At 44.1% G+C, this 27,502-nt stretch overlaps 1 pseudogene; it reads left to right on the forward strand.

Moving 5' to 3' along the window:
• Positions 1-26,460, forward strand: part of LOC135540307 (guanine nucleotide-binding protein G(s) subunit alpha-like) — a 39,340-nt pseudogene extending 12,880 nt beyond the window's left edge.
• Positions 26,461-27,502: the final 1,042 nt, after the last annotated feature.

A 27,502-nucleotide genomic window follows, 5' to 3' on the forward strand; every position in this document is an offset into this window, starting at 1 on the left:
AGCCTTACTGAAGCCCATAGGGTTCTTACTCCTTTTGTATTACACAGACTTTAAACTGGTAACCGAGGCCCTAGGATTCTCTCAGGCTGATTAATTGTTGAGATTTTACACCTTTATAATCTGGGTGGTTCAAGCCCTGAATGCTGATTGGCTGACAGCCGTGGTATATCAGACCGTATGACAAAACATTTATTTTTACTGCTCTAATTACTTTGGTAACCAGTTTATAATAGCAATAAGGCACCTTGGGGGTTTGTGATAAACTCAGCAAAAAAAGAAACGTCCTCTCACTGTCAACTGCGTTTATTTTCAACAAACATAACCGGTGTAAATATTTGTATGAACATAAGATTCAATAACTGAGACATAAACTGAATAAGTTCCACAGACATGTGACTAACAGAAATGGAATAATGTGTCCCTGAACAAGGTGGGGGTCAAACTCAAAAGTAACAGTCAGTATATGTTGTGGCCACCAGCTGTATTTAGTACTGCAGTGCATCTCCTCCTCATGGACTGCACCAGATTTGCCAGTTCTTGCTGTGAGATGTTACCCCACTCTTCCACCAAGCCACCTGCAAGTTCCCGGACATTTCTGGGGGGAATGGCCCAAGCCCTCACCGTCCGATCCAACAGGTCCCAGACGTGCTCAATGGGATTGAGATCCGGGCTCTTTGCTGGCCATGGCAGAACACTGACATTCCTGTCTTGTAGGAAATCAAACACAGAACGAGCAGTATGGCTTGTGGCATTTTCATGCTGGAGGGTCATGTCAGGATGAGCCTGCAGGAAGGGTACCACATGAGGAGGGAGGACGCCTTCCCTGTAACGCACAGCATTGAGATAGCCTGCAATAACAAGCTCAGTCCGATGATGCTGTGACAGACCGCCCTAGACCATGACGGATCCTCTACCTCCAAATCGATCCCGCTCCGGAGTACAGGCCTCGGTGTAACGCTCATTCCTTCAACGATAAACGCGAATCCGACCATCACCCCTGGTGAGACAAAACCATGACTCGTCAGAGAAGAGCACCTTTTGCCAGTCCTGCCTGGTCCAGCGATGGTGGGTTTGTGCTCATAGGCGACATTGTTGCCGGTGATGTCTGGTGAGGTCCTATCTTACAACAGACCTACAAGCCCTCAGTCCAGCCTCTCTCTGCCTGTTGTGGACAGTCTGAGCACTGACGGAGGGATTGTGTGTTCCTGGTGTAACTCAGGCAGTTTTGTTACCATCCGGTACCTGTGTGATGTTCGGATGTACCGATCCTGTGCAGGTGTTGTTACACGTGGTCTGCCACTGCGAGGATGATCAGCTGTCTGTCCTGTCTCCCTGTAGCGCTGTCTTAGGCGTCTCACAGTACGGACATTGCAATTTGCCCTGGCCACATCTGCAGTCCTCATGCCTCCTTGCAGCATGCCTAAGGCACGTTCACGCAGATGAGCAGGGACCCTGGGCATCTTTCTTTTGGTGTTTTTCAGAGTCAGTAGAAAGGCCTCTTTAGTGTCCTAAGTTTTCATACCTGTGACCTTAATTGCCTACCGTCTGTAAGCTGTTAGTGTCTTAACGACCTTTCCACAGGTGCATGTTCATTAATTGTTTATGGTTCATTGAACAAGCTTTGGAAACAGTGTTTAAACCCTTTACAATGAAGATCTGTGAAATCTTTTGGATTTGTATGAATTCTCTTTAAAAGACAGGGTTCTGAAAAGGGACATTTATTTATTTTGCAGAGTTTATATTACCAATATACCACAGCTAAGGGCTGTGTCTGTAAAAGGTCTGGGTGTAGCTGGTGCAGAGGAGTCAGGCGCAGGACAGCAGAGATGAGTAATAAATGTAACTTTACTAAAAATGATACAGGTTGTTACCTTGACAACAGAATTACACATACTGATATCATCAGTGAGATCTCCTGAAGTAAGAGACATTGTAAGTGTTGTTGTCAAATGATATGCGTACTCCAGCATACAAAATAAATAAAAAAGTGACAAGGTAGCAAGGAACAGTAAATTCACTGTGAGGGTATGTGCGAGTGTGATGGCGAACTTTGGCTAATGCATATTCACCTGTTTCTTGCAATGTAGCTACAGTTTCAATTATATTTGGTGTGCAATTCCACCCCACCCCAGAGAGTATATGGGTGTTTGTCGCCAGAGACTGGGTGTTTGTTATGACTACAGGTGAAACTGCTTGAGTTAATTGATAATATTTACAAAGTGTATTGCTCTATGAATTGCCTATTTTATAAACTGTTTTTAAACAACAAGTGTTTTGCTAGATGGCACCAATTATTCAACAGATCCTTGAAATAGTTTTTGAATCGTTTGAAATCACATGCATAGCCTACTGCGTTCAGGCTAGTAGGTCTTGTAACCCTGCTCATCGAGAGCAGATGCTGACGATTTTGATTTCACTAACTTCTTTTCCTAGCCAGTATAGTATGCCATATTGTATGCCAACATCAATACTGTAGGACCTCTCAATAAAAACAGTAATTTGCCTTAAGCTTTTGTTTCCCAACAATATGACTTCAATCAGGTTCCATTTCTGTGGATTCTCAGGTTACGTACAGTGGCTGTATTGTTAATTTTACTGGCCATGATTCTGATCATTCCACACCTTGGCTTCCCCATATGGCACAGTTGACAGGTCTTAATAAGATCAGATCAACTTTATTGTCCCAGAGGGGGGAATTTTTGTTGGACTTACAAGAACGACTGCTCCTACATGACATACGCAACATATAATACTGATCACATCATAGAAATAGTGCAATTTAAAAACATAGTAGGTCAAAATTACATACACACACACTTGCACACACATCAGCCAGCCAGTCAGTCAGTTCATAGCAGGGACCGTATACAGATTGTATTGATGGTCAATTCAGGACAGTTGTTGTCCGGGTTTGTGTTCCACAGCCAGACACCCTGGTGTAGGCTATTGATAAATATATGGAGGGAGGGGATCTCTATCGTTCTTGCTTCAGTTCCGTGTGGTTGTCTCAGCCTGCCCCTCAGACTAGAATGTTGTACCTACCTACTGGAGGTTGGACAGGCAGTGCCAGTCAGTACAAGGTGCTGGAGAGTGGGATGAGGAGGACAGAAGGCGATGGGAGGTGGGGAGTGACAGAATGATAGGGAGAGTGGATGATAATGGAGAGGAGTGGAATGGCCGAGGTGAGAAGAGATTGGTATGGCAGTTTATTTTAAACAGTGTGTTTTGAGGTCTTAGTGTGAGGAATGTAGTGGAGCCTCCTCTCAGTCGTATAGTGCACTGCTTTTACTCTGTCACTGAAACTCCTACGTTCTATCAGCCCAGCTACACAGACTGATGAAATGCATGAAGAATGCACTATTTATCTATCACCCATCAATGCATGAGCCCCATAGAAAAACCATTGGCAACCATTTTTTATGGATGCAAAATCTGTGTGGTCTGGCCCTTTATTTAGGATTTGCAGACTTCGTCAATGAGTAAAGATTGCCATTCTTCTTTTCCATGTCAAGCATTGCTACACCTTTTATGGTGATTTTGATGACATTAAGGTGGTATGCTGTTATACACTGATTTCCTTATTATCGTGATTCTAAATATCTATTTTCATGCTTCACAGGGAGAAAAAACAGAAAATTCAAGACATTAAAAACAACATAAAAGAAGCTATAGAGGTCAGTAATTGGTGCTTTTTACTGCTGATTTCTCCCTCTTGGTTACATTGTTGACATGAGTTAGCAGTACTAGTATCCCAATAGAGGAAGTCTTTAACACATTTCAAGATTTACAAAAACATACATTTCTTTCTGTAGTTTTTGTAAATCAAGGTTTTTCTATTTTTCCTCCTTTCCAGACTATAGTGACAGCCATGAGTACACTGACGCCCCCAGTCCGGTTAGCCAACCCAGCACACCAGTTCCGAATCGAATACATCCTAAACCTAGTAAATCAGAAGGATTTTGAATTTACGTCGGTAAGTATTTTTCTAATGAATAATGACTTATTCTGCCTGTCATGTTGGCATGTTTCCAGGTTGTTCTCTGATGGTGCTCGTTTAGCTCAGTGGGCTAACACAGACTAGTTCAAACCCTAATTGGATTCTGCAGTCTCATTCTGAGTTCTTGCCCCAAAGAAAAATGTCCACCTCAAACTGTTGGAACTGTGAACATTAGTCAAACTGGCTGCTAATGTGATATAGGTCTATGTGTTTGAATTTAAGGCAGGATGGAATAGACCCAGTCAGTGAATGGAGGAATAGGACCAGTCAGTGAATGGAGGAATAGGACCCAGTCAGTGAATGGAGGAATAGGACCAGTCAGTGAATGGAGGAATAGGACCCAGTCAGTGAATGGAGGAATAGGACCCAGTCAGTGAATGGAGGAATAGGACCCAGTCAGTGAATGGAGGAATAGGACCCAGTCAGTGAATGGAGGAATAGGACCCAGTCAGTGAATGGAGGAATAGGACCCAGTCAGTGAATGGAGGAATAGGACCCAGTCAGTGAATGGAGGAATAGGACCCAGTCAGTGAATGGAGGAATAGGACCCAGTCCAGTCAGTCAGTGAATGGAGGAATAGGACCCAGTCAGTGAAATGGAGGAATAGGACCCAGTCAGTGAAATGGAGGAATAGGACCCAGTCAGTGAATGGAGGAATAGGACCCAGTCAGTGAATGGAGGAATAGGACCCAGTCAGTGAATGGAGGAATAGGACCCAGTCAGTGAATGGAGGAATAGGACCCAGTCAGTGAAATGGAGGAATAGGACCCAGTCAGTGAATGGAGGAATAGGACCCAGTCAGTGAAATGAATGACCCAGTCAGTGAATGGAGGAATAGGACCCAGTCAGTGAATGGAGGAATAGGACCCAGTCAGTGAATGGAGGAATAGGACCCAGTCAGTGAATGGAGGAATAGCTGATACGTTCCTCGAGGAACATCACATCAGCCATGAAAGCTACTACAGTATGGTGTCTGGCTGTTTTGTGGTTCAGTAATTAGCAGGTGTGCTCTCCTTGCGATGCTCACAATTGAATGAGGCTCTCACCTGAGAGATACATGGCCTGTGCCTGTTAACACTGATTGTGTTTAATAACACTAAATGGGTCTGATGGGAGTTCCCCTCTGAAACACCAGGACCCTCAGGGATTCCTTCCAAACTGCCTGTTCCCAGGGTTGGCAGGCAGCTGGGTAGACAGACAGACAGACAGGCAGACAGACAGGCAAACAGGCAGGATAAGCAGTTTTCCTATTCTGAATCAGAAGTTGCATCTTTAGGTGAGAGTTTGCCCCCCAGTCCCCTCTTCTGTAAAACTTGTAAATATTGACTTGTGACTTCCTGTATTATACTGATGCTAAAATGTTTATTTTACTGAGCCACAATTCGTATTCTTATCTTTTATTATCTCTTATTGTTGTTGCATTGTCGAAGGAACCTGCAAGTAAGCATTTCATTGGACGGTGTATACCATGTGTATCCCATACATACAACTAAAACGTGAAACTTGGTGAGAATTTGCCCTGATGCTTTCTATAGATTTGGAGATATTTATATGGTCTGTTGCTGTGCCAAAGTAATCTATTCGGAAACTATTCAGACCCCTTGACTTTTTCCACATTCTGTTGCGTTTCAGCCTTATTCTGAAATGGATTGACAAAATAATAATTCTCCATCAATCTACACACAATACATAATGACAAACCAAAAATATTACATTAACATAAGTATTCAGACCCGTTAGTGCTTTGTTGAAGCACCTTTGGCAGTGATTACAGCCTTGAGTCTTCTTGGGTATGACACGACAAGCTTGGCACTCCTGTATTTGGGGAGTTTCTCCCATTCTTCTCTGAAGATCCTCTCAAGCTCTGTCAGATTGGATGGGGAGAGATTCGCAGCACAGCTATTTTCAGGTCTCTCCAGAGATGTTTGATCGAGTTCAAGTCCGGGCTCTGGCAGGGCCACTCGAGGACATTCAGAGACTTGTCCTGAAGACACTCCTGCGTCGTCTTGACAGTGTGCTTTGGGCTGTTGTCCTGTTGTTAGGTGAACCTTCACCCCAGTCTGAGGTCCTGAGTGCGCTTGAGAAGGTTTTCATCAAGGATCTCTCTGTACTTTGCTCCATTAATCTTTCACTTGATCCTGTCTAGTCTCCAAGTCCCTGCTGCTGAAAAACATCTCCACAGCATGATGCTTCACTTTAGGGATGGTGCCAGGTTTCTTCCAGATGTGACGGCAGGTAGCCTAGTGGTTAGAGCGTTGGGCCAGTTCCCTGGTAGGCCGTCATTGTAAATAAGAATTTGTTCTAGTCTAGTTAAATAAAGGTGACGCTTGGCATTCAGGTCAAAGAGTTCAATCTTGGTTTCATCAGACCAGAGAAGTCCTTTAGGTGCCTTTTGGCAAACTCTAAGTCATGTGCATTTTACTGAAGAGTGGCTCCTGTCTGGCCACTCTACCATCGTCCTGATTGATGGAGTGGTGCAGAGATGGTTGTCCTTCTAGAAGGTTCTCCCATCTCCAAAGAGCAACTCTGAGACAATTCCTTCAACCTCATGGCTTGGTTTTTGCTCTAACATTTACTGTCAACTGTGGGACCTTAGAGGCAGGTGTGTGCCTTTCCAAACCATGTCCAATCAATTGAATTGACCATATGTGGACTCCAATCAAGTTGTAGAAACATATTAAAGGTGATCAATGGAAACATGATACACCTGAGCTCAATTTCCAGTCTCATATCTAAGGGTCTGAATACTTATGTAAATAAGGTATTTCTGTTTTTTATTTTGAATACATTTTAAAAACATTTCAAAAACCTGTATTTGTCATTATGGGGTAGATTGAGGATTTAATATTTATTTAATCCATTTTAGAATAAGGCTGTAATGTTAAAACAAATGAATAAAGTCAAGGGGTCTGAATAATATCTGAATGTATATTGTGGATTGGAATGTCTGTGGCTTCTGACTGCTTTTCTGAAGCATCTAACTCATTATATTAATGTGGGTTTGTGTGTGTTTGGCCAGAGAAGACTATTTGATTGGCTGCTGCCGCCTCCTCCTCCCTCTCGCCCTCCCCCTATCTCCTGGCCCTAGGCTAGGGCCTACCAGGAACCGGTCTGACTGGTTGACTCTGCCTGCCGCTTCGCTCCGCTCTGCTTAGGGTTCTGACAGGGAACAGTGACAGGAAACCTAAGCTTGGCCAATGCCTTGAATATACTGACTCCATCCCAGTGTCTTCCTTAAAGAGTTTGGTTTCTTCTACTGTACGTAATGGCCTTTTGTCTCAGTGAACTTCCTCAACCCATATGTTCGTTGTCCTCATCTGTCTCCTCCTCTTCTGTACTTCTCTAAATATAACACCAGTTTGAACCAGGACAAGTGTCTTGCTATCTGTCTGTCCTCAGCTATGTACGCTGATGCTATACCTCAAGAATAGGGACAGGAGTTTTAGCCTACTTGGTTATAATATTTTGGGGGGTTATTATATTTGTCCTATTACACACAAGGGTGTAATGGAAATGTGTTTCTTGCCTGTCCCATCTCCCCCTGAGATACCCTCAGGGAGAAGGATCACAGCCATTGTGCAGCGCCCCAGGTGCAATTAAGGTTAAGTGCCCTGCTCATGGTCACAGTGACAGATTTTTCACTTTGTACCCTTTTCACCTTGCTCCTGTATTTGATCCAGCGACCTTTCGGTTACTGGCCCAATGCTCTAACCTTAAGGCTACCTGCCACATGTTTAGGAGAAACACTTGACCCTACTAATTAGTCACTAGCGTTAAAATGCTTGTTGATTGATTTACAACATGAGTGAATGTCAGGATTTTAGCGTGGTCAGAGTGAGACTGACATTTCTGGTTTTTTTTTTGAATGCAGGCATTGGCAGTCATATCAATTGTCATGTAAGCCTGTGTCTTGTTACTGTCCAGACTCCAGAGGCCTAGTTGGGGATGCTTAGAGAGTCCTTGTCATTTGGAAAGGCAAGGTTCTGTTATGGTGTTGCTGTCCCTCATCGTTCATGTGTAGGCTGCTTGATTTGATGAATGTATTCTTCAGTCTGTATCTCTTGTGTCTTGTGTCCACTCCGTCTCCACTCACCACTGTCAACTAAGGGACGGGTACGGCTGTAGGTTCAATGAGACCACTTAAAGGAAAACGCATGCAATGCCCGCCCCAAATATGTAATTTTCAGCTTAAAAGTATTTTCTGATTGGATGATTTAGTGTTGAATTCCCAATTAACTCTTACACGGAACTCAAACAGGCTGCGCGCTTGCACCATCGTGCATAAATGTATTTTGTCCCCCTACACCAAACGTGATCACGACACGCAGGTTAAAATATCAAAACAAACTCTGAACCAATTACATTAATTTGGAAACAGGTCGAAAAGCATTAAACATTTATGGCAATTTAGCTAGTTAGCTTGCACTTGCTAGCTAATTTGTCCTATTTAGCTAGCTTGCTGTTGCTAGCTAATTTGTCCTGGGATATAAACATTGAGTTGTTATTTTACCTGAAATGCACAAGGTCCTCTACTCCGACAATTAATGAACACATAAAACGGCCAACTGAATAGTTTCTAGTCATCTCTCCTCCTTCCAGGCATTTTCATCTTTGAACTTATATGGCTATTGGCATCTAAACTTTCATAATATTACTACACCGACCGGCAACACAGTTCGTCTTTCAATCACCCACGTGGGTATAACCAATGAGGAGATGGCACGTAGATACCTACTTCTATAAACCAATGAGGAGATGGGAGAGGCAGGACTTGCAGTGCGATCTGCGTCAGAAATAGAAAGGACGCTCGGTGACACGCGTGAGCAGTGTGGGTGCAATAATTGAAAAACATAGATTTCTAAATGTATTTTGCGACGCAAGCGGTGTGGTCAGCCTATTAGCCTCTATGCTAGCCCAGGGATTGCCAACCCTCCTGGGCAACTCCTGCAGGATTTTGTTTCAGTCTAACTTTAAACACATATGATCATATTAATTATCTCCTCCTCAGGATTAGCTGGTGTAGTTTGCTATAATATGACTAGAGCAAAAGCCTGGGTAGGTTAGATAGGATAGATTTAGACAAGCATTGTTTCTTCATCTTACCTTCTGATAGGCTAAAGACATGTAGAACATGTAGTGTATTTGGAGTTTAAAAAGGCTTCTGAAGTTTGGAATTTCCACTTTATAATTTCAGACTTGATTTTCCCTTAGGAAAAATGTATCAACCCATACAAAAATGCCCATTAATTATAGACGGGTTGGCTGACAACGTCGCGATAACCACTCTGTTTTTCCCCATAGCTGTGCACACATTGTAGTTGCTAGTGGTAGCCCAGCAGTTAAGAGTGCGCGGCCAGTAACATAAAGGTTGCTGGTTCAAATCCCAGAGCCGGCGAGGTGGAAAAATCTACCGTTCTGCCCTTGAACAAGGCACTTAACCCCAAACAACAACTTCTCCCAGGGCACTGATGACTTGGACATTGATTAAGGCAGCCCCCCCCCCCTCTGATTCAGAGGGCTTGAGTTAAATGCGGACGACACATTTTGGTGGATTGCTTTCCGTGATGTGCAACTGACTTAGATATCCCTTTCCCTAAACAACCAACCCTTCTATAATCCACATAATTCACATTTCCTGTTGCTCAAGGATTATTTTCCTGCTGTAGGAAACTGGCTAAAATTAAGATCCTACGTACTGTATGTAGGTGAACTATCGCTCAATTATCCAATAATTTGAGATGTACAGGTGGGCCGCGGGGGTAGGGCCTAGGACTATATTTTCTATTACCTAAATGAAATGAATACCTGAAATGTAAATAATGTTGAAGGACTTTTCTAATCTGAGTTGGGTCCAAGTTGGCAACCGGTTTAACTGTCTACCCATATACTGGCCTGATCCAGTTCTCTGTGTTGTGTTGTTCTGCAGGAGTTCTATGAGCATGCTAAGACCCTATGGCAAGACGAGGGGGTGAAGGCCTGCTTTGAGAGATCCAATGAGTACCAGCTGATCGACTGTGCACAGTAGTAAGTACCCACCCACTCTTTGCCCCTTTATGAAACACACACACACAGACTCAAACTTCAGGACAGGTTAAGTATACATTTTTATTTTCATTTAACTGCTTTGTTGCTGACTTATTAAATTTGTCCAGCTGACAATGGCATCCTCAATCTACAGTATGGCTGTTGTTTCACTCTACAGTATGGCTGTTGTTTCACTCTACAGTATGGCTGTTGTTTCACTCTACAGTATGGCTGCTGTTTCACTCTACAGTATGGCTGTTGTTTCACTCTACAGTATGGCTGTTGTTTCACTCTACAGTATGGCTGTTGTTTCACTCTACAGTATGGCTGTTGTTTCACTCTACAGTGTGGCTGTTGTTTCACTCTACAGTGTGGCTGTTGTTTCACTCTACAGTGTGGCTGTTGTTTCACTCTACAGTATCTGTCAGACCTGACTATGTTATAAGTCATGCACTGGTCACATGAATCCATAGTTCTTGGAAGATGGATGCTGTTGGTGGGGGGATGCGAGCCGCTCCTGGAACGTCAAAGACAGGCAGGAAGACGACAGACGGAGAGGCAGGCAGGTAGACAGACAGTTAGGTGCAGGCTAAAGGGGGAGAGACATATAGATGGAGGTCTTTCCTGCATTGCGGGGTATGTATGTCAGCCCTCCTCCAGTCTCCCACACCCAGCAGCCCAGCCTGTGTTGTGGATCAGATGCTGGGCTGGGTAGCCACACCGGAAGTGCTCCCCTCCCCCCGCTGTGTACTTATGTAAACGGAGAAGGGGAGAGGGAGAGCTATTTTTAACTCAGGCTAGCTGCAGAAGGAGAAAGAATTAGTGTGTGTGTGTGTGTGTTGGGGAAAGAGAGACAACTTTAGCATCAATGATGGTGTCGGCATGGAATGAAATCTGTCTGGGTTAGTGAGGGAAAGTGAAAATCCTCCCTCGGTAATGTTCCCCCTCTCTGTAGCAGTGATAAGGACTTGGTAGTGTTCCCCCCTCTCTGTAGCAGTGATAAGGACTTGGTAGTGTTCCCCCCTCTCTGTAGCAGTGATAAGGACTTGGTAGTGTTCCCCCCTCTCTGTAGCAGTGATAAGGACTTGGTAGTGTTCCCCCCTCTCTGTAGCAGTGATAAGGACTTGGTAGTGTTCCCCCCTCTCTGTAGCAGTGATAAGGACTTGGTAGTGTTCCCCCTCTCTGTAGCAGTGATAAGGACTTGGTAGTGTTCCCCCTCTCTGTAGCAGTGATAAGGACTTGGTAGTGTTCCCCCTCTCTGTAGCAGTGATAAGGACTTGGTAGTGTTCCCCCTCTCTGTAGCAGTGATAAGGACTTGGTAATGTTCCCCCTCTATGTGTCAGTGATAAGGACTTGGTAGTGTTCCCCCTCTCTGTAGTAGTGATAAGGACTTGGTAGTGTTCCCCCTCTCTGTGTCAGTGATAAGGACTTGTTAGTGTTCCCCCTCTCTGTAGCAGTGATAAGGACTTGGTAGTGTTCCCCCTCTCTGTAGCAGTGATAAGGACTTGGTAGTGTTCCCCCTCTCTGTAGCAGTGATAAGGATTTGGTAGTGTTCCCCCTCTCTGTAGTCAGTGATAAGGACTTGGTAGTGTTCCCCCTCTCTGTAGCAGTGATAAGGACTTGGTAGTGTTCCCCCCTCTCTGTAGTAGTGATAAGGACTTGGTAGTGTTCCCCCCTCTCTGTGTCAGTGATAAGGACTTGGTAGTGTTCCCCCCTCTCTGTAGCAGTGATAAGGACTTGGTAGTGTTCCCCCTCTCTGTAGCAGTGATAAGGACTTGGTAGTGTTCCTCTCTCGGTGATAAGGACTGTAGCAGTGATAAGGACTTGGTAGTGTTCCCCCCTCTCTGTGTCAGTGATAAGGACTTGGTAGTGTTCCCCCCTCTCTGTAGCAGTGATAAGGACTTGGTAGTGTTCCCCCCTCTCTGTGGCAGTGATAAGGACTTGGTAGTGTTCCCCCCTCTCTGTGGCGGTGATAAGGACTTGGTAGTGTTCCCCCTCTCTGTAGCGGTGATAAGGACTTGGTAGTGTTCCCCCCTCTCTGTGGCGGTGATAAGGACTTGGTAGTGTTCCCCCCTGTCTGTGTCGGTGATAAGGACTTGGTAGTGTTCCCCCCTCTCTGTAGCAGTGATAAGGACTTGGTAGTGTTCCCCCCTCTCTGTAGCAGTGATAAGGACTTGGTAGTGTTCCCCCCTCTCTGTAGCAGTGATAAGGACTTGGTAGTGTTCCCCCCTCTCTGTAGCAGTGATAAGGACTTGGTAGTGTTCCCCCCTCTCTGTAGCAGTGATAAGGACTTGGTAGTGTTCCCCCCTCTCTGTGGCAGTGATAAGGACTTGGTAGTGTTCCCCCCTCTCTGTAGCAGTGATAAGGACTTGGTAGTGTTCCCCCCTCTCTGTAGCAGTGATAAGGACTAGGTAGTTATTGTGCGCTGCTCTATGGGACTCCCAATCACGGCCAGTTGTGATACAGCCCAGGATTGAACCAGGGTGATGTGATGCTTCTAGCACTGAGATGCAGTGCCTTAGACCGCTCTGCCACTCGGGAGCCTCATGTATCTGCCTCATTTCATTCTATACCACATAGATTACCACCCCCTCATGGGCGTCACATATTAGGCCAAGAAGTTATGAAATGGCTGTTGTTGCAAGTATATTACTTATTGTGTTGTCAAAATGTCTTTCTCTGGCTGAGTGCTACATTTTCATTCCTTAACAACCGTGCGCCGACAGAGATGGCCACCTTGCTTTGCGTTCCTAGGAAACTATGCAGTTTTTTGTTTTTTTTACATGTTATTTCTTACATTAGTACCCCAGGTCATCTTAGGTTTCATTACATACAGTCGAGAAGAACTACTGAATATAAGATCAGCGTCAACTCACCATCAGTACGACCAAGAATATGACCTGTGTTCTGCCTTTCACCCAGGACAACGGAATGGATCCCAGCCGGGGACCCCAAAAAACGACTCCGTAAAAGAGGGAAACGAGGCGGTCTTCTGGTCAGACTCCGGAGACGGGCACATCGTGCACCACTCCCTAGCATTCTTCTCGCCAATGTCCAGTCTCTTGACAACAAGGTTGATGAAATCCGAGCAAGGGTAGCATTCCAGAGGGACATCAGAGACTGTAACGTTCTTTGCTTCACGGAAACATGGCTCACTGGAGAGACGCTATCGGAGTCGGTGCAGCCAGCGGGTTTCTCCACGCATCGCGCCGACCGAAACAAACTTCTTTCTGGTAAGAAGAGGGGCGGGGGCGTATGCCTTATGGCTAACGAGACGTGGTGTGATCACAGAAACATACAGGAACTCAAATCCTTCTGTTCGCCTGATTTTAGAATTCCTCACAATCAAATGTCGACCGCATTATCTACCAAGAGAATTCTCTTCGATTATAATCACAGCCGTATATATTCCCCCCCCCAAGCAGACACATCGATGGCTCTGAACGAACTTTATTTGACTCTTTGCAAACTGGAATCCATACAACCTGAGGCTGCATTCATTGTAGCTGGGGATTTTAACAAGGCTAATCTGTAAACAAGAATCCCTAAATTGTATCAGCATATCGATTGCGCAACCAGGGCTGGCAAAACCTTGGATCATTGTTATTCTAACTTCCGCGACGCATATAAGGCCCTGCCCCGCCCTCCTTTCGGAAAAGCTGACCACGACTCCATTTTGCTGATCCCTGCCTACAGACAGAAACTAAAACAAGAAGCTCCCACGCTGAGGTCTGTCCAACGCTGGTCCGACCGAGCTGATTCCACACTCCAAGACTGCTTCCATCACGTGGACTGGGATATGTTTCGCATTGCGTCAGACAACAACATTGACGAATACGCTGATTCGGTGTGCGAGTTCATTAGAACGTGCGTTGAAGATGTCGTTCCCATAGCAACAATTAAAACATTCCCAAACCAGAAACCGTGGATTGATGGCAGCATTCTCGTGAAACTGAAAGCGCGAACCACTGCTTTTAATCAGGGCAAGGTGACTGGTAACATGACCGAATACAAACAGTGCAGCTATTCCCTCCGCAAGGCTATCAAACAAGCTAAGCGTCAGTATAGAGACAAAGTAGAATCTCAATTCAACGGCTCAGACACAAGAGGTATGTGGCAGGGTCTACAGTCAATCACGGACTACAAAAAGAAAACCAGCCCAGTCACGGACCAGGATGTCTTGCTCCCAGGCAGACTGACTAACTTTTTTGCCCGCTTTGAGGACAATACAGTGCCACTGACACGGCCTGCAATGAAAACATGCGGACTCTCCTTCACTGCAGCCAAGGTGAGTAAAACATTTAAACGTGTTAACCCTCGCAAGGCTGCAGGCCCAGACGGCATCCCCAGCCGCGCCCTCAGAGCATGCGCAGACCAGCTGGCTGGTGTGTTTACGGACATATTCAATCAATCCCTATACCAGTCTGCTGTTCCCACATGTTTCAAGAGGGCCACCATTGTTCCTGTTCCCAAGAAAGCTAAGGTAACTGAGCTAAACGACTACCGCCCCGTAGCACTCACTTCTGTCATCATGAAGTGCTTTGAGAGACTAGTCAAGGACCACATCACCTCCACCCTACCTGACACCCTAGACCCACTCCAATTTGCTTACCGCCCAAGTAGGTCCACAGACGATGCAATCTCAACCACACTGCACACTGCCCTAACCCATCTGGACAAGAGGAATACCTCTGTGAGAATGCTGTTCATCGACGACAAGTTGGCATTTAACACCATAGTACCCTTCAAGCTCGTCATCAAGCTCAAGACCCTGGGTCTCGACCCCGCCCTGTGCAACTGGGTCCTGGACTTCCTGACGGGCCGCCCCCAGGTGGTGAGGGTAGGCAACAACATCTCCACCCCGCTGATCCTCAACACTGGGGCCCCACAAGGGTGCGTTCTGAGCCCTCTCCTGTACTCCCTGTTCACCCACGACTGCGTGGCCACGCACGCCTCCTACTCAATCATCAAGTTTGCGGACGACACAACAGTGGTAGGCTTGATTACCAACAACGACGAGACGGCCTACAGGGAGGAGGTGAGGGCCCTCGGAGTGTGGTGTCAGGAAAATAACCTCACACTCAACGTCAACAAAACTAAGGAGATGATTGTGGACTTCAGGAAACAGCAGAGGGAACACCCCCCTATCCACATCGATGGAACAGTAGTGGAGAGGGTAGTAAGTTTTAAGTTCCTCGGCATATACATCACAGACAAACTGAATTGGTCCACTCACACAGACAGCATCGTGAAGAAGGCGCAGCAGCGCCTCTTCAACCTCAGGAGGCTGAAGAAATTCGGCTTGTCACCAAAAGCACTCACAAACTTCTACAGATTCCCAATCGAGAGCATCCTGGCGGGCTGTATCACCGCCTGGTACGGCAACTGCTCCGCCCACAACCGTAAGGCTCTCCAGAGGGTAGTGAGGTCTGCACAACGCATCACCGGGGGCAAACTACCTGCCCTCCAGGACACCTACACCACCCGATGTTACAGGAAGGCCATAAAGATCATCAAGGACAACAACCACCCGTGCCACTGCCTGTTCACCCCGCTATCATCCAGAAGGCGAGGTCAGTACAGGTGCATCAAAGCTGGGACCGAGAGACTGAAAAACAGCTTCTATCTCAAGGCCATCAGACTGTTAAGCAGTCACCACTAACATTGAGTGGCTGCTGCCAACATACTGACTCAACTCCAGCCACTTTAATAATGGGAATTGATGGGAAAGGATGCAAAATATCACTAGCCACTTTAAACAATGCTACCTAATATAATGTTTACATACCCTACATTATTCATCTCATATGTATACGTATATACTGTACTCTATCATCTACTGCATCCTTACGTAATACATGTATCACTAGTCACTTTAACTATGTTTGTACTTTGTACTTTGTTTACATACTCATCTCATATGTATATACTGTACTCGCTACCATCTACTGTATCTTGCTTATGCTGCTCTGTACCATCACTCATTCATATATCTTTATGTACATATTCTTTATCCCCTTACACTTGTGTATAAGACAGTAGTTTTGGAATTGTTAGTTAGATTACTTGTTGGTTATTACTGCATTGTCGGAACTAGAAGCACAAGCATTTCGCTACACTCGCATTAACATCTGCTAACCATGTGTATGTGACAAAATAAAATTTGATTTGATAAAACATGTTACGTTACAGATTCTTGAGAGCAAACTTTTACCGGATCCCGTTATGAATTGGGGGTCAATTTGGGGAGTGCCTTGAGTTCCAACAGCAACATACAGTATAGACGATATGGTAGTATAGATACTAAACCAAACAGATACCCAAAACAACATGTCAAGTAGTTTTGATCTGTGGTTGAGACCTAGTGAGAGGTTTACCTACATAAATCTCAGTCCTACATGAATGTCACAGAAATGAATCTCAAAATAAAAAGCTCTTTCCCTGTGTATTAGGAGTATTACGGTCTTGTCTGACAATCACACTGCTCATTGCTCTGTCAAAATCATGGGTGGGGAGGAGTGTACAAAACACTCCAGGCCACTCTTGAATGTCGAAACTAGATAGTTAAATAAAAAATGTCAAATAACTTCCCCTTTTCTGGCCCGCAAATTGCTTTTGATGAACAAATCTGCCCTCCGCTGGTTTTTAAAAAGCCCAATGTGTCCCTCGAGTCAAAATTGTGTTTGCTTTGTACTAATTCTGTATTCCATATCAAACTTGATAAACTTGGCTTCATTTTGCATTTGTATCTCAGTTTCCCTGATAAGATTTGTACCTAAACGCACGACATAATTCAGTGAACAGGACTGGGAAGGGAAGGTGCGATGCCGCAGAGAGAGGTTGTTGAGCTGCTCCCCTCAGGCTGATGTGGACAGCTTTAGGAATGCTGAGGAAAAAGGGCTGTGTGGAGTAGCCTAGGCCAGGGGTTCTCAAACTTTTTGGGGCCAGGAACCCCATATGTGATAGCAAATTCTTCTTTAGTGAGATAAAATAGTATACAAGGAGTTTTAATCTGACTTCGGCAGTGTGTGAAACAAGTCTCGGGCCCTGGGAAGGAACATTTTAAATTGAATCAAATGTATTTATAAAGCCCTTCGTACATCAGCTGATATCTCAAAGTGCTGTATAGAAACCCAGCCTAAAACCCCAAACAGCAAGCAATGCAGGTGTAGAAGCACGGTGGCTAGGAAAAACTCCAGAGAAAGGCCAAAACCTAGGAAGAAACCTAGCCTGGTTCCTCTCTATGAGGGTTGGCCAGTCCTCTTCTGGCTGTGCCGGGTGGAGATTATAACACAACATGTTCAAGATGTTCAAATGTTCATAAATGACCAGCATGGTCAAATAATAATAATCACAGGCAGAACAGTTGAAACTGGAGCAGCATCACGGCCAGGTGGACTGGGGACAGCAAGGAGTCATCATGCCAGGTAGTCCTGAGGCATGGTCCGAGGGCTCAGGTCCTCCGAGAAAGAAAGATATAATTAGAGAGAGCATACTTAAATTCACACAGGACACCGGATAAGACAGGAGAAGTACTCCAGATATAACAAACTGACCCTAGCCCCCCGACACAAACTGCAGCAGCATAAATACTGGAGGCTGAGACAGGAAGGGTCAGGAGACACTGTGGCCCCATCTGATGATATCCTCGGACAGGGCCAAACAGGAAGGATATAACCCAACCCACTGTGCCAAAGCACAGTCCCCACACCACTAGAGGGATATCTTCAACCACCAACTTACCATCCTGAGACGAGGTCGAGTATAGCCCTCAAAGATCTCCGCTACGGCACAACCCAAGGGGGGGCGCCAACCCAGACAGGAAGATCACATCAGTGACTCAACCCACTCCTGAAAGGCCCACCTCCTGGCATTGGAGAGAAATGTGTGCCGTTTTCAAGCTAATTTCCTGCTATTCAAAAAAGTATAGTCCTTCGGCAGAGATTTTTGTTGTTGCAGCTTTAAAGCTCATGTCCTGTAATTCTACACATTTTGCAAGTTTAAAGCTTAAATTACAGTGCATTTATGTCATTATAAAATCAAAAATGTTTTAGGGCAATACAGTAAGTATTACGTTCTAAAATGTATAATTGGTAGAGTACTGTGGATACCAATATCCCTGTGAGCCTCCCAGACCCATTTTGCCCAGGGTTAAGAACATACATTTTAGATAACACAATGATATTACATTGTACTATATTACACCCTCTAAACTTATTCCACGGATCCCTTGGCCAACATTCGTTAAATCTGTTGTTGTTAGTAATGTTTTTCATGAAACGTAAACAATGTGACTAAATATTTTTCGATCTGGCCGTTGACCTGCTGCAGTACCTCCGCGACCCCAGTTTGAGAACCCCTGGCCGAGCCGACTGGCCACTGACATATGTATCAACGGAGCTATAGACCATTCAGTCTGGTCTGTCAGTTCTACTTTCTCTCAAAGCCACACTATCTTGACTTTTCTGCTATACATTGTTCACTTGGTAAACTCTTCTCTCCCATTCTCTCTCTTTCTCTCTCTCCATCCAGTTTGTAGTAGTGTCTCTGCAGGAAATGGCTGGGACTGAGTCATCACATGAGGGAGAGAAGGAAGGAGAGAGGGAGGCAAAGAGAGAGAGGGCGGGTGAGAGGTTTCACTGGAAACAGGGTTGGTGGAGAGCGTAAGATGGCTTTTCAAACTGAAAGGCCTGAGTTTGTGTGTGGGTATTTTCGTGTAGTCGCACACACTGCACGCATATAAAATCCTCCCTATTTATCTAGCTGACTGCATTTCCAGTGTGAGAATAGGTAAACAGTTGTTGGTTCCAGGTGCATGGCCATAGCATTGTCGCGCGTCTCTTTCCTGGGGTGTATTCATTAGTCGGATTCCATTGCAAAACATTTTCTGTTACGAAATGTTTTGTTATGAAAACGAGACTAATGGATACACTCCAGGAAAATTGTGAGACGCACTACAGTGTTACAACCATGCAGCTGGACAAATTCAGGTAGGTCCCTCCCGGTTTCGTCCCACTTGCTCTGTTTGCTTCAGTTTTTGGTTCGCAGAGTAAACCTTAAACATGTCCGTTGCAAAACAGATTCCGACTAATGAATATACCCCTGGTCTGCGTACGTAGTTACATTGTTGCGATCCCAGACAGTTGTTATTTCTAGAATGCTCTCCTGTTTAGAGCCCGTGTTGCCAGACAGTTGTTATTTCTAGAATGCTCTGCTGTTTAGAGCCTGTCACCACTTTCCCCTCTCTACTTCCAGCATTCTGTGCTCAACAGCCCTTTTTGGGGGGGGGGGGCTCTCACCCTCCCTTTGCTGGTCTCTCTCCACGTTTCCCTCCCCATATTTTCTTCTTTCCCTGCTCTCTTCTCTCTCTCTCTCTCTTTCTTTCTTTTCTGTGTCTGTCTCTCCCTCTCTCAGGCCCCACTCCAGTCACTAAAGATTTGGAGCTGATAGTCTATTTATAGCGCCTGTGGTTCTGTCACCATAACAACCAAGCTGGAGGCCAGGGCGCCAGGGAGCTATTTTTGGAGCAGCTCTGTAATGTCTTCTCTCTCTTTTCTCCCTTTCTCCCTCTCTTCTGTGTCAGAGCGTCTTCAGTGTGTGTGTGTGTGTGTGTGTGTCTTTAAATACGGAGGGATGTTAGGGATAGTGAAATAGTGGGTGGTTTGCAATAATATATTTAATGTAGTTATAATAATGATGATCCAATGTCATTTGTTTAATTATCATACTATTTACAATCTGTAATCAACATTTTTGTAAAGATTAGGATCAGGACATTCATATTCAAGGAATATGTATTAAGCCACGTTTCAAATGTATTACAAAACTGATAGACTTGGAGACTTGCATGGTAGACTTGCATGGTTAATCTCTGTATCAATGTATCCATGTATGTTCCAGGTCCACTCTCTGTTCCTGATCGAGCATCTTGACATGGTCACATGTCTCTTTCTGCGCATGTGCTCAGCTAGCAAACACCGCCATGACACTGCTCACTGCTCAGTGGAATATTATTATCTATTGGAAAGGCTGGCTCGGAGTTGTCTTTTCTCTAACAATGTGTGGTGGATCAGTTATAGGCTGGGGGACGGCTGAGAAACAAGTCCAGATATGCAGTGGATGACATTATGAGATGTAGGGAAACATTTAGAAATACTCCTTACACGTCTTTCATCCGAAGTAGAAAAATGATTAGGACTCTTAACCAACAATAGGCAAACCCATGTTGTACTAAACCCATTTTGTACAAACCAGAATGTGTTTAACCTTTTGTTGAAAATAGAAAATCGTGAGAGGACAATGCCTCAAAATTCTGACCTTTTTTAAATTATTTATTTTACATGGTTTTAGTTCAATGAGGTGAACTTGACCCATTAACAATTTGACTGTACAATGTTATCGGTTGGCATCAGTAGATCCCATATATTTTCTTTGGTGGAAAATGTCAACAAATAATCATTGTTATATAATTCATGTGATTCAGTGTGTGTGTGTTGTCTTTTAAGATTTTTGGAGCTATGCCCCAGAGCTATTAAGTTATGCCACATTGTAGCCTGCTTTGTAGCACATGTCTCTGTTATTAAACTTAGGCTATTGTTACTTCAAGTTAAATATAAAGTTAAAGATACTGACATTACTGGAAATCTCAAAGGCTGGGGTGATAAGTTAAATTTCCATCTACCAGTGCTGGACAGATGGACACAAACTATATCCCAGAAATACTTTTGAGATCACCAAACTAGTTAAAGAAAATATAAAAACAAACGTCAGTCTGCCACCAATAAAAGCACACCAGGTTAGTGTTTCTACATCATTATTCAGTCTGACTACTGGGGAAGGGTTATTATAGGACTAGCTCTATTAATAGGGAGAAATTCTAAAATTGAGATGTGTATTTGGACTGGATCCGTGGGCACATCAGAGCAGTTGTGGTATGAGAACAGCCTTGCCACTCAGCCCCAAGAGGGAGGTGGTAGCTAGCTGGCTCTGCGCACGAGTGCGTGTGTGAGCATGAAGCATGTCTGTCTATGTGAATGTCTGTCTATGTGAATGCCTGCCTGCCAGCCAGCCAGCCAGCCAGCCAGCCCCCTCCTCTCTCTGTGTGTGACCTGCAGGCCTCTGGTCACATTTCACACCAGTGTGTCACATTCCTAGTTATATCAGAGGGTTATATACCTCTTCCCTGAGAGGCAGCCAAGCAGCACACTGATTGTCCATGTTGGGGTTCTGGACATGAGACGGGTTACCAGGCCTCACATTCCTACAGCTAGTCTCCAATCAAATCAAAGTTTATTGGTCTCCATGGGGATCTTCAGTAATGCCCTGAATCACTACACTTCACTGGAATTTAGCAGTTGCTACCTTCATTTCAGACAGCAGTCATTGTATTTGACTGTTGGGACGACACAACACACAATACCTCTCTGATATTGAAATGTGTAGCCTATGACCATGGTGTGAGGTTGGGCTTGTCACACCATTCTGCCCAGTAGACTGGACCAATGACGGCTGTCCACACTTAGGGTACAGGTTCACATGTAGAAAAAGAGGGAGGGGCGGATCCGATCCGTCTGCTGGCTGGCCACAACAAGGCACAACAGTCAGTCATAAGCTCTCTAAATTCAGCGTAGACATATTTAATGGTTCAACTATATGCATATAACATTTACAGAGTCCCCCCCCTCACTATTACTACTACAGCAGCAGCTCCAGTGACTACAGTGTCTGACAGAGCAAACGGCTGGTGACTCACACTGCAAACCTCTGATCTGGAATAAATACACCCCTCTGCTGGTCGGTTGTGGAAGTGTTGTCTTTTTGCTTTACTGGTTGGAGACTAAAGACTCCCTCCCCCGAGTCTCAATCTGCCTGGTATGGAATTTGCCAAGTGGCAGAATGACCGCTAGCTAGTGCCATCTTGAGAATGTTTACGGTCTGATTAGTTTGACAGGAAATGTATAGTGAAACATGTAGTTGGCTGAATTCACAGACAGATACCATAAATCTAATGTCTCAAATGCAGCACCCAGTGAGGTTTTGGTATTTGACAATAGTTCTGGTTTGAGAATGTTTCAGAGTTGGTAGGCTGATGTTTGGTAATTCTGGGTACTGTGTGGGTTTTGGTCATCTGTCTCTCATGAATGAAGAATATTGTTATATTTCTTGGAGTATTGTCCATTTGGGTATAGTACTAATTATGTATTTCTGTCAGTTGTATGCACAATATACTCTATAAATATCACATTGTGTCCTTTAATATCTGTCAATAAATGTGTAATCCTCTTTTACAGCTTTCTAGAAAAGATTGAAATTGTGAAGCAGAGTGACTTCTCTCCTACTGATCAGGACCTGTTGAGATGCAGAGTACTGACTTCGGGGATTTTTGAGACAAGATTCCAAGTAGACAAAGTGAATTTTCAGTGAGTTTGAAATGGCAGCCATTTTTCTTCAAGATGAATACCCTAGTTAACTGTTGATCCCTCTGTGTTTCTACTACTTGATATCAGTGGATATATTGGGCAGTAAGTAACTCTCATTGTCTTTTCTCCTCTCCCAGTATGTTTGATGTTGGAGGTCAGAGGGATGAACGCCGAAAGTGGATTCAGTGTTTTAATGGTAAGGTCTCTGCACCATCTAATGCTGTTGTATTTCTACCTCCAATTAGTGTATAAGCAAATGGCATGTGATACATCCACCTTCACATCCATGTCCAGTATCATGTCTAACCCAGTGGTGGTTATCTCCTTGTCTGTCTGTCCCTCCAGATGTGACAGCCATTATCTTTGTGGTAGCCAGTAGCAGCTACAACATGGTGATCCGGGAAGACAATCACACCAACCGACTGCAGGAGGCCCTCAACCTCTTCAAGAACATCTGGAACAACAGGCAAGACCTCTCTGGCCTCTACCACTTTCAGTTCTCTCCCACTTACAAAGCCACTCCTGTCCTTGACATACTGTTGTTTTGTGTGATTCCCAACCACAGCAGTTGCCGATATGGATTGTTGACCTTTTTATGCTAATTTAAAATGTCATTGATTTGAATACATCCACTTCAACTCCCTTTGTTGTTGTTTTTCTCCTCAGGTGGCTGCGGACCATTTCTGTCATCCTCTTCCTGAACAAACAGGATCTGCTAGCAGAGAAGGTGCTTGCGGGGAAATCTAAAATTGAAGAGTACTTCCCAGAGTTTGGGCGCTACACTACACCAGATGATGGTAAGGGAAACAGTAATACTCCTGAGCAACTCTCTATTGGAACTATTCAAGACTGGCAACGTTTCAAGTTTATCTGTAAATGTAACAATTGTAATAATATAACTTTGAACACTTCGGAACACTTTGCGAACTCTTCTCTGGTGAAGAATGAATCTTGTTAACATGGATTATTTTACTGATAGAAATGAAAATGTCTGGTATACAGTGATTAAACAGATTAAACAGATGCTGGTATATAAGTGATGTCCACTGGGTTTGATGTCTCTCTCCTTCCCAACCAGCAACACCAGAGCCAGGGGAGGATCCTCGTGTCACAAGGGCAAAGTACTTCATACGTGATGAGTTTCTGGTACATTCATTCATGTCTAGTCACTTTTTTGTTTACCTTTTTGTGTAAGAAACCAAGCATATTGTGAGACTGTAGTAGGACCAAATGTGTATAGAAGTCAGGCCAATATGCACACAACCATATGTGATAATGAATCCCTTCTCTTTTGTGTGACCTTTTCAGAGGATCAGCACAGCCAGCGGAGATGGAAGGCACTATTGTTATCCCCATTTCACCTGCGCAGTGGACACTGAAAACATCCGGCGTGTCTTTAACGACTGTCGGGACATCATTCAGAGGATGCACCTACGGCAATATGAGCTCTTGTGATGTGAGTGGGAGGATAGACTCCCGGTGTTCTGCCTATCCTTGATCAGTTAGTCCCCTCGTCACTCAACCAGCCCTCCCCTTCCATCCTGAAAAACAAACACCTTCTCCTGGGGACGTTGTGTTTCAAAGTAAGAAAGTGAAAGTGCAGCCTACAGACTCCTAAACACAGTACTCTACCTGTAACAAGCCAACAGACTCCTAAACACAGTACTGTACCTGTAACAAGCCAACAGACTCCTAAACACAGTACTGTACCTGTAACAAACCAACAGACTCCTAAACACCGTACTGTACCTGTAACAAGCCAACAGACTCCTAAACACAGTACTGTACTTGTAACAAACCAGGACTGCTGAACGCGCCACTGCACTTTGAAACTGTGCTCAGGACTGCAATGTGCAATCCGTGGCTTTTTTCCTCGCGCACTCTCGCTCTCAAAAACAAACGCAAGGAAACCCTCTCTCATTTTCAGTGTCTCACATTCATTCCTCTCTCTCACACACACACACACAGTCTTCAGTTACTCTGGCAAGAGTTGTCCTCGAGAGATGCAGTATGTACAGTACACTGAAGAAGGCTCTGGGAAGGAAAAATGTAGAAATGCAACCAATAAAGAAGTGGGTTGTGAGCACGTTCTGCCTGGGGATGGATGGATGCATGTAGAACTGAGTGTGACTCGGACACAAGACTGTCACATGACTTGCTTTTCTGGAATCAATGAGGAAAATCTCAACATATAATACATGAATTCATGCATACAGTGAACGTCATGCAGTGCAAAAAAATCCAAGCTATATATATATTATATATATATAGATAGATATTTATATATGTGTGTATATATATAGATATATATAGATAGATATTTATATATGTGTATATATATATATAAATATTATATATTCCTGTAATAACACAAGTCAACTTTTAAGTTTGTTAGTGCCCCATGTTGTGTGTTGGTGTACACTGTGTGTGTGATCTGCCTTTGTGCACCATTTATCCCTGTTTCCTACCTCCCACATCACCCCGTCTATTCTCCTTCTCCCTCCCTTCCCGCTGCTACCAGACTCCTGCTCACAAAACACGGAACTATTTCCACACCTGGAGATTATAGACCAACTTTATTTAACAAGGAAAAAGTTGAGGGAGCAAAGGACAGACATGACATGCACGCACACACACACACACACACACACAGTCCTGCCCTCATCACTTACCCCTACACATCCCTGTCCCTGCCACCTACACATCCCTGCCACCTCTCCTGTCTCCCAGCCTCCGAGCATTCAGTCTGTCTGTCTTTATTTTACTGCTGGACTATTATTCTTGTACAGACTGTAAAATGTATTATTTTGTACAACTTTATTGAACAAAAAATTACTTGTAGAAGATCCCTGTGCCTTGATCACGACTGTACGTATAAAATGAGCTAAGATGTAAGGTATGTTTCACTGCGCTGTACAGCTAGGCAGGCCTCAGCCACCCCCCTCCCCCACCCCGTGCTGGTGCACCCTGGGTAGGGGTGGGGTGAGGGGGCGAGGCTGCCATCTGTTGCTTAGTTACCATTTTCCCACATTTGTTTGTCCGTTGATTAATTTGTTTTGCTTTACTTTCCTATGATTTTATATATAATAGAATTTAAGAAGGAAAATTAGCAGACATCCCATCCTAATGTTTTGAAGTAAAATATATTAAACCCTAACACAATTTCATATATATAAAATATATTTCAGATTGTATATTTTATATGTATGTTATTATCTATAGTATCTCCATTGTGAGCTCTCCCCAGGTTTTCTTAGTTTTTTTGTCACCAACATCGGCCTACATTTAATCTGGGTGTAATGGGAGGAGTTTATACTAATTTGTATTTTTTTTTTTAAGCTTTAACTATTTTAAAGGAGAGGATAATATCCAAATGCAAAACATCGCTTGTTTCTACATAAACCTAATTATTTTTGCTTAAAAAAATAAGAAAAAATGTATTAGTGTTTGGTTCATTTTTAGTTCTGCCTTGCAGAGGCTGAGTACCATTTATTTTTCGAAGCTACCATTTTCTGTCATGTCCATAGTCACCAGACTGAGCCTCTTCTATTTCTGCAGCCTTGCCCTACTACCAGGTGACAACCAAGATGACCCTCTCTGTACTACAGAAAATGACAGTACACATTCAGCCATATGACTATGCTCTGCCATGGCTCTGTGATTTACAAATGCATAGTAGTATTTATGTATTTATTTGTCAACTGTTGCCAGATTTGAACATGAGAGTACACTAATCCTCACTCTTGAGGCATAGCCCTTGCCTTTTTCAAATGGTGGTACTGTGACAGTGGTGGGAAACCAGATTTCAGCTATTTTGTTAATTTAGTATAGTTATGTTGATGTCTCCTGTGTTTTCCTAGCCCAACTCGCTGCAGCAATAAGTGAGTGTAATTTTAGCACCAAAAAACACCTGGCTTTTTTTATTTTTACATTGAGTGTTTTCAATGTATGTTGCTTTTCCATGTGTCTAACACTTCTTGTACATTTTGTACAAAGACTTAAATTACGTCTGTAAAAGCAGAGTGTTCCACTGTCTGAGTAAAGCACACACACACGCACGCACACACACGGGATGGGAGGCTTTGTTCGGGTACAACAACTGGATAGATCATGAGTTCAAGTTTCAACGTTTATTTGCCACGTGCACACAGGAAACAACAGGTGTACAGTGAAATTCTTACCTTGAGAGCTCTTTCCTAACAATGCAGTGATAATCATAGAAAAAATATAATAAAAAATGAAAGTTAGAATAAAAGCCACACAAGAACTACGATGAGAGTTAAAGAACACGAGAATGCAAGTACAGTGCATTCGGAAAGTATTCAGAACCCTTGACTTGGTCCACATTTTGTTACGTTACAACTTTGTTCTAAAATGGATGAAATAAAACATTTTCGTCATCGATCTACGCACAATAACGACGAAGTGAAAACAGTTTTATTTAGACATTATTGCAAATGTATTACAAATAAAAAACAGATACCTTATTGACACAAGTATTCAGACCTTTTGCTATGAGACTCAAAATTGAGATCAGGTGCATCTTGTTTCCATTGATCATCCTTGAGATGTTTCTTCAACTTGATTGGAGTCCACATGTGGTAAATTCAATTGATTGGACATGATTTGGAAAGGCACACACCTGTCTATATAAGGTCCCACAGTTGACAGTGCACGTCAGAGCAAAAACCAAGCCGTGAGGTTGAAGGAATTGTCCGTAGAGCTCCGAGACAAGATTGTGTCGCAGCACAGATCTGGGGAAGGGTACCAAAATATTTCTGCAGCATTGAAGGTCCCCAAGAAAACAGTGGCCTCCATCATTCTTAAATGGAAGAAGTTTGGAACCACCAAGACTTCCTAGAGCTGGCCACTTGGCCAAACTGAGTAAACGGGGGAGAAGGGTCTTGGTCAGGGAGGTGAGCTCTGATAGAGTCCCAGAGTTCCTCTGTGGAGATGGGAGAACCTTTCAGAAGGACAACCATCTCTGCAGTACTCCAGCAATCAGGGCTATATGGTAATGGCCAGACAGAAGCTACTCCTCAGTAAAAGGCACATGACAGCC

This window comes from Oncorhynchus masou, chromosome 5, assembly GCF_036934945.1.
Source record: "Oncorhynchus masou masou isolate Uvic2021 chromosome 5, UVic_Omas_1.1, whole genome shotgun sequence".
Lineage (NCBI taxonomy): Eukaryota > Metazoa > Chordata > Actinopteri > Salmoniformes > Salmonidae > Oncorhynchus > Oncorhynchus masou.